Source organism: Schistocerca cancellata, chromosome 7 (assembly GCF_023864275.1).
Source record: "Schistocerca cancellata isolate TAMUIC-IGC-003103 chromosome 7, iqSchCanc2.1, whole genome shotgun sequence".
In the NCBI taxonomy this organism is placed as follows: domain Eukaryota; kingdom Metazoa; phylum Arthropoda; class Insecta; order Orthoptera; family Acrididae; genus Schistocerca; species Schistocerca cancellata.
This window is the reverse complement of record NC_064632.1, coordinates 421,248,177-421,271,057: the sequence shown is the minus strand read 5'-3', so window position 1 is coordinate 421,271,057 and position 22,881 is coordinate 421,248,177.

The window sequence follows — 22,881 nt, the reverse complement described above, 5'->3', positions numbered from 1 at the left end:
CACCTCTTTTATCTTCTGGAGTACATTCAGCCATTTTTAATCTTTGATTCTTCTGACTCGCTTTTCACTCACAGAAAAACTGAAAGAGAAACTTTCATGCACACCTTCGTTCGATCACTTCCTACAAGAGTGTGGTAAGGGAAAGTAGCACTTTTCACTACCTTGGGATTATTTTTATCCTCTGGTCTCCTCTGTTTAACTTCACCTACACCAATCAAGCCTCGTAGATACAAATCCTGGGCATTCTTACTAAGAACATTATAAAATTTTGAGAACACATCCCAACAGTTGTCTTCCCCCAGATTGTCCAAACACTTTCTTGTACATCTAACAGAAGAAAGAAAAAGAAAGAAGCAAATGAGGAATTGTTGCAGTAAACACAACTAGTACATGGTCGTTCTGAAGAAGGTGGAGGCTACCATCTAAAACAAATTTGGTTATCTATCAGTAATATTGTTATTAATTGTTTTGATTATAAACATAAATTATAGCTTGAAACAATAATGTATTGCTAAATCATTTATACAAAAATGGAACAAAATAATGGAAGCAAAGTGGCTTACTTGCAGGAAAATTCAGGTTTTAGCCTCAACAATGTTGCCTCTGTGGTTAACAGAACCTTCACCCTTGAGTCTGGGTGCTTTTACTTTATTTACCTTATATAATCATGGATTTGCACCACGTTTTCTTTTGCATGATTTGTCAGCGTAATCACCACTACACACGCTATCAATGTCACTCATTTTATCGTTAGATGTGAACTAACTGTCAACTGAACAGCAATGGAACAAAGGCTGTATATCACAGTTTAGAAAATAAGCGGCAAACTGAAACAGGTGTTTGCAATGCTGCCAACATATTTTTTTAAAGAGGCGGAAGTCAGTGACATACGCCCATTAAAAAAAAATAAAACTGCGATCTTTGGTCTGGGATTCTCGTACAATGTGAGACATTAGAAACGCCTTTTTAGAACTAACGATAAGCATATCTATCGGGTTTCTGAAACAACAAAAGAACTAAAAATCAGTGAAATGATGAGTTACGCCCCTTTAAAAAGACTCAATTCATATATATTCATTTGTACTGTTTTACGTAATATTTATTCAGAACAATGAAGTCAGATTACGTAGCGACTGATAGTGAGAAACTATACGTTCGGAGTCAGCAGCTCATGGCCTCGTGGCTAGCGTTGCTGACTCTCGATCACAAGACTGTGTTTTCGATTCCAGGCCGAGACGGGGATTGTCTCCGCTAGAGATTGTTTCTGTGTGTGCGTGTTTGACTTGCAATACGGCGGCCGAACCCCGGAGGGGATATCTCCATAAATGCCATACGATCATTTCAATTCATTTGAGTGTCAGTGAGCGCACGCCCGCGCGCGTATGTGTTTTGTGGATTACTATGCAGTTAATTGAACTTTGCCCACGCTTCTTTCTGTATTCAGTGCTATCCTCACACTACCTACGTTATATAATTAAATACTGTTTGTTTTCCTCTGAACCTGCTATTCTTGTCAGACCACCATTCTCAAGTGTGTGAAATTCAGTTACTAAACATTTATTTGGTTTGAATGTAGGCTTCTGGTTTCCCCAACATTAGTAATTCCACGACATTGACTGAGTCCTTTTCTTATTGATCTGTAATTCTTTTTCACTGATTTGTTTATTTACTAAAAAGTTTTAAGGATTAATTCTGTGTTGAATTTAAGGGCTTTAAAGCAGCGGTGCATGGCAGACCCCTCAGATTTCACAACGAGACATGACAACCAATATTTATGTCGTACATTGCCCACACAGACAGTGGCACGGGAAACCACCGGTTCACTCATAACCTCGCTGTCGGACCAGCAAATACCAAAAAATAATCCTTCACATTTAAAATCTTGACTCATTACTTCATAAATGAGACACATTTTTCCTGCTAAGCTCGAAACTGATAGAGAAAATGTTATAAACAATTCGTATTTTGTATTTAAGATTGTCGAAAAAGGAGAATAGCAATTACGTTTGATCAGTGAAAACTCACTGCAAAATAGATCAGAAACGATGTCAATAACACAGTGTAGCGAATTACCTTTATTTAACAATATTTGTAAAGCAGCTCATGCTTCACTTTTCTTTTGCAAAGGGACATCTTTAAAGTTATTGTATTATTTGAATTGCCAAAAAGTTTTGTTTCTCCTTGGATCTAAACTACGTGGATTATGCTCCTTACTTCCAAAAGATGGCACATCAGGCACTCGCATTTGGAAAGACGGATAGGACAATGTAACAGTTCCGGCTGTGGCCATCATATGCGACAGTAAACACTTCTCTAACGGGCTCAGCATAGACATTGAAGAACATGAAGCTTGTAGGTTAGGTCCGAGGTAATGGCGTTGCGCCAGTTGAAATTTGTGGTCAGCTCTGTGCAATATGTGACCTCCTTTTATGAGCGAGATTCAGTGTTGTTCTAACAGGTAATCTTTAAAATTCGTCGAAAGGCACGGAAAGCACATGCTGCCGATCTTTGAGCAAGTTCGGTAGCGAACTATGGATAACTCTCAGTTTACGATTATTAGACATAGTTGACATTTCACGCAAATATATCAGTCATGGAAATTACATCGGATCGTTCAACATATGTGGAGAGGTATGGCGAGCTTGATGGAGCAGTAGGGTTTTGCAAGCTCGAAGATAAGCATTAGAGACTATCGCCGTGTGGCGGGCATTAGATTGCTGAAATGTAAGCCCAGCATGGCTTGCCATGCTCATTCCCCTTTATCTTAGCAGCTTATTAATGGTGCTTGTGCTAAATGAAGCACTAATTGCACGTCGGATCGATGGTAATTATCAATCTGGGGCTCTGAATGCCTCTCTGACTTTGCTTGGCTCTTACGTTCAGTTCTCTCACTGTGTCGAGGTGATTCATTGAGTATACTGTTTTCGATCAAAGTCCACCAGGTCCGGCCAACATCAGCGAATAGTGGCATCTCTCCTATTCAGATATCGAGTGTTTCGCCTATTACTCCAACCGGCTTCTTTGAAGCCAACTGCACGTTCTCTTTGAAACGCTGGCATCTGCATATACTGTACACGCACCTGTCTGCGAGGTATAGTTACTGTGCAAGTGAGTATACGGAATTAAATTCCCAATGTCCTTTTACCTTGGTATAGACATGCCCACTCTTCACTATCCTTGCTAGCTGTGCAGTGATATTGCACTGCAACGTCACACATTCATCAATAGGCCGCCATAATTTACACTTTTGTATTTCCCATAGATATCTTTATGAATTTCAATTTGTGATCAGTTCGCATAACTACTTCACGGTGTGTCTTTTTTGTCTTCGAGTATTTTAAGAGGAAAGGATGGAATCTATACACATCAAAAAATTTTGCATCACCTTGGTTCCGAGAGTTCCGGAACCTGTACAGAAAATTGGAATATAGATGAACATAAACATCATTCCCGCCCTTTTTATTGCTCACGAAAACCACAAACTGCATGTTTACCACTATACAGTGAGACCTTCAGACGTGGTGGTCCAGATTGCTGTACATACCGGTACCTAAAACACCCAGTAGCACGTCCTCCTGCATTGATGAATGCCTGTATTCGTCGTGGCATACTATACACAAGTTCATCAAGGCACTGTTGGTCCAGCTTGTCCCTCAACGGCGATTCGGGAAACAGCCCTTTTCAGTCTATCCCAGGCATGTTCGATAGGGTTCATGTCCGGAGAACATGCTGACCACTCTAGTCGAGCGATGACGTTATCCTGAACAAAGTCGTTCACAAGATGTGCACGATGGGGCGCGAATTGTAATCCATGAAGACGAATTCCTCGCCAATATGCTGCCGATATGGTTGCACTATCGGTCGGAGGATGGCATTCACATATCGTTCAGCCGTTAAGGCGCCTTCCATGATCACCAGCGGCGTGCTTCGGCCCCACACAATACCACCCCAAAATAACAGGGAACCTCAACCTTGCTGCATTCGCTGGACAGTGTGCCTAAGGCGTTCAGCCCGACCGGGGTGCCTCCAAACCCGTCTCCGACGATTGTCTGCTTCAAGGCATATGCGACACTCATCGGTGAATAGAACGTGATGCCAAACCTGAGCGGTTCATTAGGCATGTTGTTGGGCCCATCTGTACTGCGCTGCATGGTGTTGTGGTTGCAAAGATGGACCTCGCCACGTACGTGGGGACTGAAGTTGTACGTCATGCAGGCTATTGCGCACGGTTTGAGTCGTAGCACGATGTCCTGTGGCTGCACGAAAAGCATTATTCAACATGGTGGAATTGCTGTCAGGGTTCCTCCGAGCCATAATCCGTAGGTAGCGGTCATTCACTGCAGTAGTAGCTCTTGGACGGCCTGAGCGAGGCATGTCATGGACAGTTCCTGTCTCTCTGTATCTGCTCTATGTTCGAAAAACATCGCTTTGGTTCACTCCGACACGCCTGGACGCTTACCTTGTTGAGATCTCTTCCTGGCACAAAGTAGCAATGCAGACGCGGTCGAACTACGGTATTGACCGTCTAGGCATGGTTGAACTACAGACAACACTAGCCATGTACCTCCGTCCTGGTGGAATGCCTGGAACTGATCCGCTGTCGGGCCCTCTCCGTCTAATAGACGCTGCTCATGTACGGTTGTTTACATCTTTGGGCGGGTTTAGTGACATCGATGAACAGTCAAAGGGACTGTGTCTTTGATAAAATATCCACAGTCTACGATTACCTTCAGGAGTTCTGGGAACCGAGTTGATGAAACAGTCAAAGGGACTGTGTCTTTGATAAAATATCCACAGTCTACGATTACCTTCAGGAGTTCTGGGAACCGAGTTGATGAAAACTTTTTTTGATGTATGTAATTGAGACTTCGTAGACAGAAAAGTAACTGGCATTTTAGTTTGTAACTATTGTAACAGGAATACATTGTCATCATTGGTTTCAATTTTTACTCTGAAATTGCGCTAATAGTAGAAAATAATACATATCCTTAGTTCTAGAACACCTAGAAATGTGGCATGTGGGAGATTGGACTTGCATGTGGGAGGAAATCTCCGTGCAGTCATCCAGGTTTAAGTTTTCCATTATTTCATAACAGCGAGTGTCGGCATGGTTTCTTGATGACATGGACGATTTCCTTCCGTCACTCATGTTCTACAAGAGAATACTCTTATCTCTAAAAACAAAACTTGCTGTTTCATTTAATGTCAGTAACAGTCACGGTAAAGCCTAACCTAAAAATGTTCGCATTTAAAGTAAAACAGCAAGAAGCTTAAATTTTCTAGAAGTGTGTAATTGTTTGCTTTGAGAAAACGCAGTTGATGTAACTTAACACGTGAAATAAAATTTATTAGGTTAACAAAAATCTCTATAGAAGGCGTAATTCCATAGTGAGGTAGGTAATTCATGAAAGAATCTGGGCTGCATAATAAAAAGAACGCACTATGGGTGTACTGTCAAGAACTATTCCAGTGTGGATGTTGAGCAACTTACTCACTTACTTGCGAAAATAGAGATAATTTGTGCGGACTTTGGCATGGGAAGTCTGACTAGAAAAGGCAGAGTTCGGAAAGGGGGGCAGTTGAAGGAGCCATGTGAAGCTGTGGGCGACAGTCGACTTGGCTAAATACCAGGCGGAGCAGTGGGAAGTGACCGAGAGGGCCTCCGTGATGGCCGGCACGTGACGGGGCGTCGCTAGGAAGCGCCCCATTACGCGGCCACGTCGAAGCGTGCCGCACTGAATCACGGCTTCGACAGTTGTGGGCGGCGACGCCCACCGCCTGCTTCCTGCAGCTGCGCTCCAGATGGCTCGCCTCGCGACGCCTGCACTGCTGCATTTCTGCTGCTCTCTCTGTGTATTGCTCAAAATTTCTTCCTAAGAGCAACAAGTTTTCGTTATAACTGAGGATCATTTATGTGCTGTGGTACGTTGAAGGTCAAGTCTTTCCCAGGAATGTGTGTGCGTAGTGTCCCAAGAGGGAAGGTCAATATTCTTAGAGGTAAACAAATGGTAATCTAATCGAAAAATGCTATATACTCTATAGCTAATGTCTCTCGTGGCTTGCTGAATTTTGTATTTGGTATTTCCCTAGCGGCTCGTCCTACTTTTATAATAAAATAATCTGAAGTCGATTGTTACTTATTGGAATTTCATCGTGGGCTGTTTAAAACTTGTTCTGAAATCATTTAATCTTCTCTGGAGTACTGAAGAGGTGATATGAAAAATTGTAAATTTACTATAAACTTCTTGGGTATTACTGAACCGCTTCAGCTATATATAGTCCTTCATTTTTAGATCACTACCGGTTTCATGGTACTAAAAGCTACATCTTCAGGTGAGCACCTATATAACAATAAAACCAGAAGGAAAGCCACTGATCTCAGTGTTGTTATTCCTTCTGGTTTTACTGTTATACGAATTTTAGCCTGAAGATGTGGCTTTTAGTGCCATGAAACCGGTAGTGATTTAAAAGTAAAGGACTAAATAGAGCTGAAGTGGTTTATAAATACTCAACATGATCACTCATAGCTGTGATTGTCCTTCCTACACGGCTGGCTGGAAAAGTATGCCAAGCGAGGCAAAGAGCGCCTTCTTTTTGCTTTAAACTGTTGAAAATGTACTATGGGAGTTGCCATTTTATACCCAACAAATGTGGAACTGTGGTTAAAAGAGAAATAAATAACAAAAGTAAAATCATTTCATAATGATATACACTCCTGGAAATGGAAAAAAGAACACATTGACACCGGTGTGTCAGACCTACCATACTTGCTCCGGACACTGCGAGAGGGCTGTACAAGCAATGATCACACGCACGGCACAGCGGACACACCAGGAACCGCGGTGTTGGCCGTCGAATGGCGCTAGCTGCGCAGCATTTCTGCACCGCCGCCGTCAGTGTCAGCCAGTTTGCCGTGGCATACGGAGCTCCATCGCAGTCTTTAACACTGGTAGCATGCCGCGACAGCGTGGACGTGAACCGTATGTGCAGTTGACGGACTTTGAGCGAGGGCGTATAGTGGGCATGCGGGAGGCCGGGTGGACGTACCGCCGAATTGCTCAACACGTGGGGCTTGAGGTCTCCACAGTACATCGATGTTGTCGCCAGTGGTCGGCGGAAGGTGCACGTGCCCGTCGACCTGGGACCGGACCGCAGCGACGCACGGATGCACTCCAAGACCGTAGGATCCTACGCAGTGCCGTAGGGGACCGCACCGCCACTTCCCAGCAAATTAGGGACACTGTTGCTCCTGGGGTATCGGCGAGGACCATTCGCAACCGTCTCCATGAAGCTGGGCTACGGTCCCGCACACCGTTAGGCCGTCTTCCGTCACGCCCCAACATCGTGCAGCCCGCCTCCAGTGGTGTCGCGACAGGCGTGAATGGAGGGACGAATGGAGACGTGTCGTCTTCAGCGATGAGAGTCGCTTCTGCCTTGGTGCCAATGATGGTCGTATGCGTGTTTGGCGCCGTGCAGGTGAGCGCCACAATCAGGACTGCATACGACCGAGGCACACAGGGCCAACACCCGGCTTCATGGTGTGGGGAGCGATCTCCTACACTGGCCGTACACCACTGGTGATCGTCGAGGGGACACTGAATAGTGCACGGTACATCCAAACCGTCATCGAACCCATCGTTCTACCATTCCTAGACCGGCAAGGGAACTTGCTGTTCCAACAGGACAATGCACGTCCGCATGTATCCCGTGCCACCCAACGTGCTCTAGAAGGTGTAAGTCAACTACCCTGGCCAGCAAGATCTCCGGATCTGTCCCCCATTGAGCATGTTTGGGACTGGATGAAGCGTCGTCTCACGCGGTCTGCACGTCCAGCACGAACGCTGGTCCAACTGAGGCGCCAGGTGGAAATGGCATGGCAAGCCGTTCCACAGGACTACATCCAGCATCTCTACGATCGTCTCCATGGGAGAATAGCAGCCTGCATTGCTGCGAAAGGTGGATATACACTGTACTAGTGCCGACATTGTGCATGCTCTGTTGCCTGTGTCTATGCACCTGTGGTTCTGTCAGTGTGATCATGTGATGTATCTGACCCCAGGAATGTGTCAATAAAGTTTCCCCTTCCTGGGACAATGAATTCACGGTGTTCTTATTTCAATTTCCAGGAGTGTACATTCACCAACAAACTCGTATCTGAAAACCCATTCCAATAACAGTATATGTTTATAGGAAATTATTGCTCAAATGACCGTTTACGCGACCTCTCAACTCGTTTCCTTCTAGGACGCCGTGTATATCATAGTTACCGCCTCTTAAAAAAATACTCTAAGCCAAGATAAAAGACGCACCACGAAAGAATTATCCGAAAAGGAAGGAAATCGGTAGCTGTGACATACGTGTATAGACAAACCAATGACTACAATTTCAGAAAATTTGCATGATTTGTTCTCGAGAAAGAGCTTCACAAATTGAACAAGTCAGTAACGCATTAATCCACCTCTGACCATTAGGAAAGCAGGTATTCGGCTTGGCACTGATTGATAGAGTTGTTGGATGTCTTCCTGAGGTATATTGTGCCAAATTCCTTCCATCTGGCGCTTTAGATCGTCAAACTCACGAACTATTTGAAGGGCAGTTCTCAGTTGGGAAGAGATCTGTAAATCTTGCTGGTCAAGGTAGGGTTTTGCAAGCACGGAGACAAGCAAGAGAAACTTGCCGAGTGCAGAAGGGCATTATCTTGATGAAATGTGAGCCCAGGATGACTCGCCATGATGACCAACAAAATGGGGCGCAAAATGTCGTCAACATACCGCTATGCTGCAAGGGTGCTGGGGATGACAACCAAAGTGGTTCTGCTACGAACAGAAATGGCACTTCTGGTTTTCGGGCCATATTGGGGAGGGGGACAGGGTTAGGTTTGCATTCCACCGCTGTCCGAGGCATCTCCAGACGCGTTTTCGCTGGTCACTGGGGCTCCGTTCTAAGCGGAGCTCACCACTGGAGACAATTTTACTCCAGTAAATGAGATTCCAGGCTCCGATGAGCAGTGAAGACGTGTCTGGTGATGCCTCTGACAACGTTGGGATACCTACCTGACTGCATTACGGACTGACAACCAGATGTGATGGTGCCAGTTGGACAGAATTTAGCACGGTATAACTCAGGACATCCAACAACTCTATCAGTCAGTGCCAAACCAAACAACTATTTGCGTAAGGGCCAGATGTGGACCAAAGCGTTATCGACTTGCTCAATTTGTGAAGCTCTTTCTCTTGAATAAATCAACCAGTTTTTCTCAAATTGGAAACATTTGTTTGTCTGTACATGTAGATCACATCACATCTGCCGACTTCCTTTCCATTCGGGTAATTCCTTCCTGGTGTGTCTTTCTTTCTTTCTTTTTCGTAGAATGTATTAGACTCCGAAAAGTACTAAGCGACCAGGATAGATCTAACACGCAGACTTCTCTATCTCAGAGATCATTTCCCAGGAAGTAAGAGGATGTTGTACTAGAAATGACTGAAAGTCGACGGGTCACTCTGGGATAAGATGAACGAGCTCTAAATACTGAAAAATGTGCCTTTTAAGACAAGAATTTGAAAATATGCTCTATAAAAGACACTATACATTCCATTCATCTGCTCACTGTAATTCTGTCAGAGACAGAAAATGACTTGGAAGAGCATCTGAACGGAATGAATATCGTGTTGAACAGAAGTTGTAAGATGAGCATGAAAAAATGGAAACAATGGCAGTGGAATCTAATCGAATTAAATCACATGATACTGAAGGAATTAAATTAGGAAATGAAACTCTAAATGTAATAGATTAATTGTCCTATTTGGGCAGCGAAGTAACTGACTATGGTCGAAGTGGTGGGAATACAAAATACAGACCAGCAGTAGTGAATTTATTAACATTTGATATAAATTTAATAGTTAAGACATGTTTTCCACAGTTATTTATCTGAAGGGTATCTTTGTATGTAAGTGAAATGTAGACAATAAGCAGTTCAGACAAGAAATGTCGTACTATAGAAGAATACTGAAAATTAGAAGAGTAGATAGAGTACCTAATGAGGACGTTCTGAATGCAACTAGGGACAAAAGAAATGCGTGGCACAACTTAACTAAAAGAAGGGATCAGTTAGAAGAACACATTCAGAGACATCAAGTATTTGTAAATTTGGTAACGGAGGGAATGTGGGCGGGGAGAAAATTGTAGAGCCTGATCTGGGGACGAATACAGTAAGCAGGTTCAGACGGATATAGAATGCAGTTGTTATTTGGAGACGAAGAGGCTTGCATAGGATAGATTACTGTGGCAGTAGCATTAAATCAGTCTTCATACTGAAGAACACGACAACAACACTCTCTATAAAATAATCGTTGCATGCACTTGTAATAAATGGAAAACTTCTCGGATTTAACGTGACGTTTCTCAGATTAACTCGTTTTCAATTACATTTTTATTACTTATTAGATCTTATAAATGATATGACATGTAGATTTGCTATGAATCAGAAATAGATCAACTACTGTGCATATATTTCCCTTTATTAATGCCAGTAGCTTCCTTTTCAGTTCTTATTACAATTGCAGCTTGCCATCACGGTGTACTTGGGGTTAGTTTATGTAGCATAGAAGGTTCTTGTCAGAACCGTTCTTGTCGGAGCCGTGCGGTAAAGGAAGAAGGCACGCAATCTTCACAATGGACAGAGCGAGCCTAGTATGCTGGTCCGACGACTCCAGAGCAATGAGTTTACGAGAGGTCGCGCTCGGCGGGCGGCTGAGACTGTGTATTGGTGGCGCTGGGCCGGCGCCGGGAAGAGGCTAGCCGTCTGCCCATGGCACGGAAAACAGCCGGAGCAACTCAAAAATGGTTCAAATGGCTCTGAGCACTATGGGACTCAACATCTTAGGTCATAAGTCCCCTAGAACTTAGAACTACTTAAACCTAACTAACCTAAGGACATCACACACACCCATGCCCGAGGCAGGATTCGAACCTGCGACCGTAGCAGTCCCGCGGTTCCGGACAGCAGCGCCAGAACCGCACGGCCACCGCGGCCGGCCCGGAGCAACTGTTTGCTCCTTTACTTACAATTAGCTTCAGGGGTTGCAAAACAGATAACATACTATTACGTTTCATTTTGCTGCCTCCCGTGTATTAGAGAAGGGTTTCCCTCTTTCCACGGAGGGAAGACAACTCTGTTGGCAGATTAGAATCTTCAAACTGCTGCCTGCCATCCACTTCTGATTTATTTTTCTCTTTGTAGCTCCAAGCGTTAGCATGGGATTACTGAAGCATTCAGAGAACGCAGTTCCTATTAGCAAACACGTTGTGACACCAAACGGGTGGCTGTCGTGTCTCCCACCTATACTAATAAAATTGAAACTAGGTGCTTGACTGGATAAAATTCTTTTTCTTTTCGTTGTAAAGAGACTCTCGTGACGCTCATGCCTTTTCTCTTTGTAGCTCCAAGCGTTAGCATGGGATTACTGAAGCATTCAGAGAACACAGTTCCTATTAGCAAACACGTTGTGACACCAAACGGGTGGCTGTCGTGTCTCCTACCTATACTAATAAAATTGAAACTAGGTGCTTGACTGGATAAGATTCTTTTTCTTTTCGTTGTAAAGAGACTCTCGTGACGCTCATGCCTTTGATTGGAAAAGAGCATTAAAAGGTAGAAATATAGTTAGGATGTGCGTTTCCATAATTTCTACTGGGAGGAATACGCTTCACTCTATTCTCTGACACCAACCTGGCCTGGACACTCTGTTTTCAGACTCGCCAGATCAAACAGTCGTCTTCGAACTTATACAGTTCCATGAAAACTTCTGCCTTGTTGTGCTATCATGGACAATTTCTGCTTGCTACTGTGCAATACTGGAATTACCTTCAGCTTTAGCACTCAGCCGAGTAGACATATTTCTGTTTAATCTCCTGCTTTGTCAGATTAAAATCTGTCATTAGCTGTGGGATTTGATGGAATTCTGGTTGGGATCTCTGAAAGTGTACAATATTCTGCATTTGCCGACCCACATAGGAGAGCATCACTCAGTATCACATATTTCAGTTAATATAGTCCTTCTGACATTATTCATACCGATAGAATATTAATTAGCCTGTAATTTGATTGTTGGAAGTTTAAAAAGAGGTTTGCATTGGAGTGGGCACATACCGTCTCCGTCGTTAACGTAAATCTGAACAGGGACTTTCAATACTCATTTCAGTATAGTGCAGGATTGGTTGCATTTTCACCACCAACCGCCAGACCTGTCGCGTAGTACATAAGCCATGCCATCACACCAGTAGGCGCAACCACGACGACGCAGCATACACGCTCGATAGCGTAAAGTACCGCTCAGCTCCGCCGGTTAAGGAAATCTCGATGTCACCTCCTAGCTCTGCTCTTGATTCAGTTGATATATAAACTTACAAACTAATTATAATCTTATAGTGCACATTCATTGTTGTTTTGTAAGGTCATACTTTATAGTGACTGAGCGGTAGGAAAACTGTTAGCTCACTCCATTCCGTTTCCCTTGCTTTAAAAACAGTCGTCAATTAATTTCTTAAGTTCATTTTCTTAAAAATAATTCTTTCTTATGTTCACGATTCAGTCAGCATGTTTTCTGAAACGTATTCAAAATTCCCCACAGTTTTGTTTTTGTTCAAAATATACTGCTGGAAAAAAAATTAGTACACATGGAAAGAGGATGTCGATTCTGATCCGGAGGGGGGGATATCAGATGTACTGGTAAAGGGTTTCAGTGTCGTCCGGCAACAGGTAGCATAGTGGTATAGCTTCCAGGGCACCATCTGTGTCTAACCTTTAGTAGGAAATTCTCACAACCAGAAGGCTCAGCGTGGTGGGAACATGTGAAGAAAGCAGGCAACCATGCTACGGTTACTTATTCGTGCGTCCTACAGCCAGCTGAGCGAGTTTGAAAGGCGTCAGACTGTGACCTTCATTGTAGTGGGATGGGCCTTTCGGAGAATTGCCAAACAAGTTGGACGTGCTGCATCAGTTGTGCAACGATGCTGGTATTAGTGTTTACATGAACATCCTCACACCTGTAGACGAGGTTCTGGACGTCCATGCAACGCAGACGGCCGTCAACATCGTCGTATTGTAAAGGCAGCAACGGCACAATGTACAGCTATCACGACACAGATATGAGGGTTTGTGAGCTCGACGTGTCATCACGAACTGTTGCGAACCGGTTATTAGCAGTGAGACTATGGGCAACATGCACCTCTAGCCGGTCTTCCACTCACGCCAAAGAATCACTTAGAAGATGGAATGGTGCGCCATCGCCTTCAACGATGAAACCAGATTCTGCATGCATGCAACTGATGGTCGTTTGCGCGTACGACGTGGATCTGGTGAACGCTGTCTCGTAGAGTGCATTCGTCCGAGACACACTGGCTCCATCCCAGGCCTTACGGTGCGGGGTCCGATAAGCTACAGCTCACGCACGCCTTTGGTGTTTCTAGAAGGCACGCTAACCAGCGCCTGGTACGTGAGGAATGTTGTTAGAGCTGTTCTTCTGGAGTTCTTGCAACAGGAAGGTGATGTTTTGTTCCAACAGGATAACGCTCGTTGAGACACTGCCTGTGAAACTCAACATGTTCTGCAAGACGTGCAACAACTTCCCTGGCGAGCACGATCTCCCGTCGATCACGTGCAGTATTTGATGGGACGAGAAGTGACCCATGCCACTCGTCAACCAATAACTCTTGGAGAGCTATGTGAATAGATCGAGCAGGGGTGGCATAACGTATCCCAGGACAGTATCCGCCACTTGTAAAATCGACTGGACGCCAGAGTCAGCGCCTGCATTGCCACCTGTGGATACCACAAACTACTGTAGGTGTTCCAGTATGGGTTGATACCTAGTACCTCGGAACCGCTCGTGCTGTTGATCTGTAGATGTAATCATTTCATGTTCTCCACGTTTAGTGTTGCACAATGACTCGAAATTGAATTGGAAACCTCCAGAAGGGTATACTAATGTTTTTCCTTTAGAGTAATTGAAATTAACTGAACATAATAGATGTCCAAGTAGTTAGTACCAGTTATCATTTATATCTGTACATGATTCTCAAGGCTGAGAGAGCCACTGATTTAACATCACGTAATTAGTTTGGTCAGATGCATAATTTTTCAGTACGTTTGTAAAAAAACGTTATTCATATGTCAAGTTCCCAACCTTGGGCTGAATGTCAAGGGCGTTTTTCGCGTTATGCAATATCCGATGCACAGTTTGGTGTTTCACATAAAAACACACAATTCTGAAATTTTAATAAACATTCCTAGAGTGCTGCACATTTGTGTAAACTCTTGCGCCTATGGTTAAGATCTAGACTTTTCCCATTGGGAAGACAAAAAGACAAAGCGTTACTGCTAGAACACCGTAGGGAAATAAAAGAAAGAAATTAACCTCTGCCCTCTGCCTACCCCCCCCCTTCCCGCCCAATGTGTCAGTCAGCATTTGACACCACAACAGGTTAAAGTATTTCTGCTGTGCTTATTGCTAACTGTCGTTAATTCACATTTAGATCTTACGGTGAGACGACAGGTATATATGTCCACATATATTTAGTAATATTTATACAACTTCATGTAATTATTCATGACTAATATGTACTGATTTTTTAAGTAACGCTCCTTTAAGTTGAGTTTATAAAAAGTTGTCACGATACTTTCAACAGACACTCTCACTTGGTCTTTGTGAAGTACAATTAGTGTCGAATCAACGCTCAGAGAAAAGTTGTTCTTCTCCTGCATTTTCTTTACAGTAAGTTACAGAAGTGTTTAACCCACTATTTCGACTACTTCTTCGCTAATTGTGGTGGAAAACAACTTCAGTTAGCATACTGTAACTGAATGAAAACACACAAACACGTCTTGCTATGCGTGCAGTTGTAAAACTCATGGAGTGTTTACCATTTTGTTGAGAATCAAGTATTTCAGCATCACGACGAAAAGCTAATTCACGTTATGAACGGAACTTGATCACTGACTCAGTTCTTTGCAGGACTTTCACTCACTGTGATCATGGATTTTTTTTTCATACTAGACGTATTCGTCTTGACGGAGTTACCGCGATCGTTATTTATAAAAAAGTGTCCCAAGTCAGCTTCCACATCGCTTTACTTTATTTTCATATGATCGGTTTCGGGCCAGTTGCCCACCTTCACGTCAATTGTTGCAGTTACAGAGTAAACTGTCGAATGTGGCACTAAGAGTTCACTATCATAACTAGTTACGACAGCACTTGGTACAAATATTCATTCATTGCTTCAGTCTGAATTATATTTCTTTTTCGTTCCTCGTACTGTCTGCTTAAAGCCAAAAAAATCACATTCAGAATGTTACGTTGCGAAAAGATCAATTTTAAATTAAAAATCCTGAACTCGGCCCGTAGCATTTTGCCATAACTCAGTGTCAGTTTCACGTTATGGTCGTAAACTATCTCTGTTAAAACGAAACAACTGAGAATTCAGCTCGCTTTCAGTTGTATTGCACTGAAATTTGTCTTTATCGCCATAAATCCGGTCAGGTGAAGGTTCTGTTGTCGTCTCTTCCTGACAGATATGCTAGAAGAGGCTTCGATTTATCCTCTGCTGACAAATGAGTGAAACCAAGTACAATTGACTGTTCGTTGTTGCTAATTTTTCTTCTAAGTTCTTGTCCTTTTCTTGCTGTTTTCTCCAGTTTTCTGTACTGCTCTGGTAGGTCCTTTTTTCTGGTGATGACATTCCAAGTACAAAAATCAGTGACTTACAGTGTTAAAATTATGTTCAAGAAAATAAAGTAAATGCTTCTGTCACTTACAAAATAAACAGACGTGTCCATATACTATACCTCAATTTACTTGAAGCATCCAAACACGACGCAGTAAGTAACAATGTTAATAACTTGAAAAATTCATTGCCATTTAACTAATAATTACATCACATGTTAAAAATAAAGTAATCTATTAAAATAAATCTGCTATCGATTGCAGTACCTCGCTAAAGTCGGAAACGCGAATCGATTCCACAGAGGGTAGCGAGATCTCGCTACAAACCGCAACGACAAATCAGAGGCACTCGGGACGAACACGCCTCCGTCTCATCGTAGCAGCGCCCTTAAGCTGAGGTCAATATAGAGTCGAGCATGCAAGAGCTGAGCCCAGTTCTCGACCTCTTCTACAGCAATCAACAGCATCGTGTAGGTCCAACGAGTAGTTAAAGTTTCATGTGAACTACAAGTGTTGTTAATGTTGAACATTGTCCCTCCAGAGCGCTGCTTGTTAATTATTGCACCAACCGATTTTTTGGTAGTCCTTGACAGTAGTAAATCATCCTGTGCTCCTGCAGAACTGTGTCAGAGATAAGTAAGTCTTTCATTCATTTATGTAATAAAGTGAACTAATATTTCATGTTTTCCAATTTGACAAGCCTTCTCCCAGAGCAATCAAAGAACCGATAGTAATGGCCAGACGAAAGTAGTTCTGTCTGGTCACAATAAAACTGAAATCTTGACTGGCTTGGATTTTCTGGTACAACAAAAATAATACTTGCCATTGTTGCTGTATGTATGTATGAGTTTGTCAGTACATGACCTTCTTACTTTAGCCGTAACTGCTATGTATTTTGGAAACCTCCAATGTAGAAGAAAGCAAGTGAATAACTACTGTCGATACGTATACTTATTTTCCTCCCTTTTGTTCTGTGTTTCGATGAACACCTTCATTTTTAATAGAAATTCAAATGGGATTGTTTAGTTTCACTGTCTCATTGTAGGAAGGAAGGAACTTCTGGAAAGTCTGAAGACACTGCACAAAGAAATGTACGTCGTTGTACAAAATTTGCAGCATTTTGTGCAACATTATATTTTCGGCATTCCTCTTGAGGCGCACAATCTTTGCTCCCTCATCATATTTTAATAAACTTTTGGAGAGAATCTCACCATTTTTAGAAATATGTAAAAATTCTCATCATATTCTATAAGAGTCCGAGATTCCCTTCTTGCTTACACTTGAAACTGTGCTTAGGAAAAATTTATGTGCTTCGTATGTGTACTGTATAAGAAACCTTATAGAATAACGATTGGCATGCGGCGTGTATCTAAAACATCCACAAAGAGTAAGTGTATTGCACACAAGATTATTTTACTTTGTGCAAATCCGGCGAAACAACAGATAACGCAAGTGGCATAACAGTTAAGAGTTAGTATCAATATCTCACAACAACTTAAATTATTGCAAAACGTCAGCTATCTAAGTAGGAGCCTTGCAAATGGCCCTTCTCGATTTTCCTCGTACTTATTTTAAGCTCACTTCCCGAACATCAGTTTACTAAAACACTACGAAGCAGTTCTGTAAGAAACTCGAAGAAAAAAGCCTCTGAAGTTTAGAGCAGTTGTGCTTTAAGTGCTGCGAGTGTAAAGAATATAGAAGAGGGCAGCCTGTAAGTTCACCTGTAAGAAGAAGGCCAACGGGTAACTTTTAGACACAAAATAGTGAAGGTAGCAGAGGAGCAAGTTGGTAAAAAGACAAGGACTAGTAGAAATCCTTGGATAACTCAAGAGTATGTAATTTAACTGATGAAAGGAAAAAAAATTGAAAATGCACCAAATGAAGCAGGTGAAAGGGTATAAAGGGTATACAAAAGTTTAAAAAGTGAGATTGAAAGGAAGTGCAAAATTGCTGAGCAGGAACGGCTAGAGGTCAAATGAAAGGATTTAGAAGCATATTTCACTAGGGGAAAGGTAGATACCGCCTACAGAAGAATTAAGGAAGACCGTGGGGAAAAGAGAAGCAGCTGTATAAATATCAAGAGCTCAGATGGAAAACCAGTCTTAAGCAAAGAAAGGTAAGCTGAAAGGGGGGTGGAGTGCATAGACGGTTATACAAGTGAGGTAAATTAGGAGGCAAGACTATAGAAAGGGAAGTGGACGTAGATGAAGATGAGATGGGAGAAATGGTACTGCGAGAAGTATTTGATAGAGCTCTGAAAGATCTAAGTGGAAGTAAGGCTCCGGGAGTGGTGTGCAAGATGTATGAGAGAGAGGAAATACCTTCAGTCTTTAAGAAGAATGTAATAACTCCAATTCCAAAGAAAGCAGTTGCTGACAGGTGTGAAAATTACCGAATTATCATTTTAAAAAGTCATGGTTGCAAAATACTAACACGAATTCTTTACAGAAGAATGGAAGAACTAGTAGAAGCCGACGTTGGAGATCAGTTTGGATTCGGGAGAAATGTAGGAACACACGAGGCAATACTGACGCTACGACTTATCTTATAAGATAGGTTAAGGAAAGACAGGCCTTCGTTTGTAGAGAAAGCTTTTGACAGTGTTGACTGGAATACTCTCTTTGAAATTCTGAAGGCAGGAGGGGGAGCGAAGGGCTATTTACAACTTTTACAGAAACCAGACGGCAGTTATAAGAGTCGAGGGGCATGAAAGGGAAGCAGTAGTTGAGAAGGGAGTGAGGCAGGATTGTAGGCTATCCCGATGTTATTCAATCTGTACAATGAATAAGTAGTAAAGGAAACAAAAGAAAGATTTGGAGCAGGACTTTAAGCTCAGAGAGAAGAAATCAAAACTTTGAGGTTTGCCGATGACATTGTCTTTCTGTCAGAGACAGCAAAGGGCTTGGAAGAGCAGTTAAACGGAATGGACACGTCTTGAAAAGAGGATATAAGATGAACATCTACAAAAGCAAAACAAGGATAATGGGATGTAGTCGAATTAAATCAGAGGGTATTAGAATAGGAAACGAGACATTTAAGGTAGTAAATAAGTTTTGCTATTTGGGCAGCAAAATAAATGATGATGGTCGGAGTAGAGAGGACATGAAATGTACACTGCCAATGGTAACGAAAGCGTTTGTGAAGAAGAGAAATTTGTGAACATCGAATGTAGATTTAAGTGTTTGGGAGCCTTTCTGAAAGTATTTGCCTGGAGTGTAGCCATGTATGGAAGTGAAACATAGACAATAAGCAGTTTAGACAAAAAGAGAAAAGAAGATTTGGAAATGTGGTGCTACAGAAGAATGGTGAAGGTTAGGTGGGTATATAAGTAACTAACGAGGATGTACACAATAGAATTGAGGAGACAAGAAATTTGTGTCACAGCTTGACTAACAGAAGGAGTCGGTTAATAGGACACATTCTGAGACATCAAGGTATCATCAATTTAGCACTGGAGGGAAGTGTGGGGGGTAAAACTCGTAGAGGGAGACCAAGAGATGAATACTGTACGCAAATTCCGAAGGATGTAGGTTGCAGTAGTTATTCGGAGATGAAGAGATTCGCACGGGATATGGCAGTATGGAGAGCTGCATCAAACTAGTCTTAGGACTGAAAACCACAACACAGCATATTGGTCTTTAAGATGAGCGATCATTTTCTGAATGTCCGTTTACTGATTTTGTTTCAACACACACATACATAAGCCTCAAAATAATTTCTCCCGTTTTATATATGTAAACACCGTTATACGGTCCTCTTATCGAGAGCTAGATATTTCTTAATGATCCTAAAAATTCTTTTCTGAAGTTATTTAAAGTAAATGGACTGTAGACTTGTACGCAACTTAATGAATATTAAACCATACAGACAAGAAGAGATTGGAAGCTTTTGAAATGTGGCGTTATAGGGGCATGCTGAAGAATTAGTTTTTGTTGATTTGTTAACCAGTGAAGATATGCTGCATCGCAAAGAAATTTATGCCGCAAGTTTAGTGAAATATCATACATCCTGAGGCATAGAGAGATTTCCAGTTTAGATAATGGTAGGATATGTGTGGCGTAAAATCTTTAGAGAGAGATCAAGGCGCTACAACAGTAATCAGGTTCAAAACGATGTAGGTTATGTTTGTTATGCATAAATGACGAGGCTTGCACAGTTCAGACTAGAGCGGGGAGCGGCTTGACACTGGTTTCAAGTCTGTTAAGCATAACAGGAGCAGCAGTGTTCTTTGTTTGTAAATGAATCATTCATCTTACTTTAGTGTTTATTTTTGACTGATTTGGTAATTATCTGTTGCCTCGAAGAAGATTTGTGAAAAGTGGTGAACCTTTAAAATCATGTTTTTCTTTTGGTCGCATAAGTACTTCTGCCGTATACTTTGAAGTAGTCTTTTCTGAGACGAAGAAGAAATAGTGCTTTTTATAAGGGATAGTACTCAAAAAAATTTCATAACAGCGATAGCGATCCTTTGTGTCTTTACAAAATACAATTTAGTTCAGCACGTGTTCATTTAAAAAAGGGCGTCTTTTCCTCGGGAGGAAACGTGTTATTAATGCGTTCTTCGTCGAGACGAGGAAGAATGTACACGCATTTGAGAGCTATACCGGTATAAGGTAATCTGTATTGTCACCTATGCCGGAATGGCCTTGGAACCCACAATAGTGTTTGCGGACTTCCTGTTCTCATTTCCGTATGTATGCGACGCCTCTTGAGGCTCGCGTCACGTGCCCTTGAAGCTTCGCTTAGCACAAGTCTCAGAAGGCAATCACGCCAATGTCAAGGAATGCGTCTTTCCTTTGGTCCTGTAGCTGGAATGTCAATCCTAAGGGCCCGGGTTCGATTCCCGGCTGGGTCGGAGATTTTCTCCGCTCAGGGACTGGGTGTTGTGTTGTGTTATCCTAATCATCATCATTTCATTCCCATCGACGCGCAAGTCGCCGAAGTGGCGTCAGATCGAAAGACTTGCACCCAGCGAAGGGTCTACCCGACGGGAGGCCCTAGTCACAGGACATTTATTTATTTATTGACAAGTTTAACAATACCCTTGGAAACATTGGACATTTAGGTGAGTGATGTGCAAACAATATACATATTCAAAATCTGGAAATGGCTAAATCAACTGAAGTCATTCTTTGAAAATGGTGGACAGATATTGCTTATTCATAGGGACAGGAAAAAAATCGTTTGAATTTTATAGCCAGGATCGGTGTTACTCATTGTCAAAATCGGAGCTATTTTTTGCCAAAGTCGGTGTTATATTTTGCGGAATACGGTGCCATTTTTAGCCAAAGTCGGTATTATTTTTTGACAGATTGGTTATTTTTTACCAGATTACTTGCAGAGTTTGTCAAATTCTGTGTTATTTTCTGCCAAGTTCGGTGTTATCTTTCCTCAGATTCAGTGATTTATTTTTTTGCCAAATTCGGTATTATTTTTTATCAGATGCGGTGTATACCTTCTGTCAGATTCAGCCTTTTTTGCGAAATTTGTTTTTCTTTAATATTCGGTGCTACTTTTTTATGAAATTCGGAGTTAGTTTTTGGCCCAATTTAGTTACCAATTTTTGCGAAATTCGTTGCTATTTTTGGCCAAATTCGTTTCTATTTTTGGCCAAGGTGTTGTTTTTCTGCCAAATTCTGTGGTATTTTTGTCAAATTTGGTATTATAGTTTGCGAAATTCGTTGTTATTTATTTTTGGCAATGTCGGTTCTGTTTTCGTCCTCATATCAAAGTTCGTAACATAAAAAATAAACCTTCATTTTAAGTTTGAACATGAACCTCATCCTTGAGGAAATTAGAAGTCAAAATGGAGTTTTTTTGACGTTCAATAACTAATAGTTACGGATATTAGTGTCCTGCCGCACTCGGATTTATAGCATTCTTATACAGTTACAAATATCTCGCAAACAACCGCTGATTTCAAGTTATTTCGTCAGAATTCCCTAATTTCGCGTTACCATTTCTGCGACATTTTCCTGTCCCTTGTAATGCATTATTCACCCACAGGAAGACGTCGCGAAGTTTCCGACATCCTAGAGAGAGAGAGAGAGAGAGAGAGAGAGAGAGAGAGAGAGAGAGACGTGTGAAATTATTTATACAGATTTTGATCTTCTAGGGTCTCCAAATGAACCTGAAATTTTTACACTAACTGGTGTGTCGCACTGCACCATTTGTGAGCCACTGCGTCGTCTTTTAGATGGTCTTATCAACCGCTTACGACAAACCGTTCATAAGCAAAGGACGAGAAGTAACGATATATCTGCTGCAAATGTGTGCTAGCGTCAGAAGTCTTGCCACGCTAAAAGTCGTGCTGTTCCTCCATCAGTTACTAGCCGCGCTGCAGTAAGGAGAGGCTGGAGTGCACACAGACTGGGCGGCGCAGGTCCGCGCGGGCGGCCGTGAGTCAGCCGGCGGCGGCCGTGTAATTGCCGGCGTCAGCGCACGGGGGCGGCGCTTACTCAGGGCCCGGCCTAACGCGACACTTCCGCGAGCCCCAGACGGCCCGACGCCTGCCGGGGCAGGTGCGCCTCTGCGTGGAATGCGCGCCGACGAGCCGCTCCATCCGCTCCTCCCCCAGCGCTCTCTGCGTCCGCACTGCGTGTGTCTCCGTCTCGTGCTTTCCGCCTTTAGTAACGTTTGTGAGAATCGAGACGACGACAAATATACACGTGACTGAAATCAACCTCGTTCTACTGTTCAAGTACCAGGTAGTTATGATTAAAGCGCAGTTACTCACGGAAGTCCATTATGGGCTGTACTTATATTATGGTAGTGAAACTTGGTAGGTATGCTAATACGTTAGTGCAGAACCAATTTTCCTTGGGAAGAAATTAGTTCCAATTGTGGTCACTACGTGCAAATCAGGCGCTGTACAGCATCTCGACGACATCACCGATGTTCCTGTTGAAAAAATAGTGTAAGCGGCGGTTATGCCTTTCTTATTTCTGCTACTTCCCATGCATTACACATGGAAACATTTCTGTATGTCTTTATTGCATTCACAGCGCCAGATTTGCACCCCGTGGCCAAAATTGGATCTAATTTATTTCCAACGTAAATTGGTTCCGTGTTATCGTACAGAAAATCTGTCAAATTTCGATGACATACTGTAATTACTGCCTACACTGGACGCTTAGGAATAGTTGCACTTTCATTATAATAT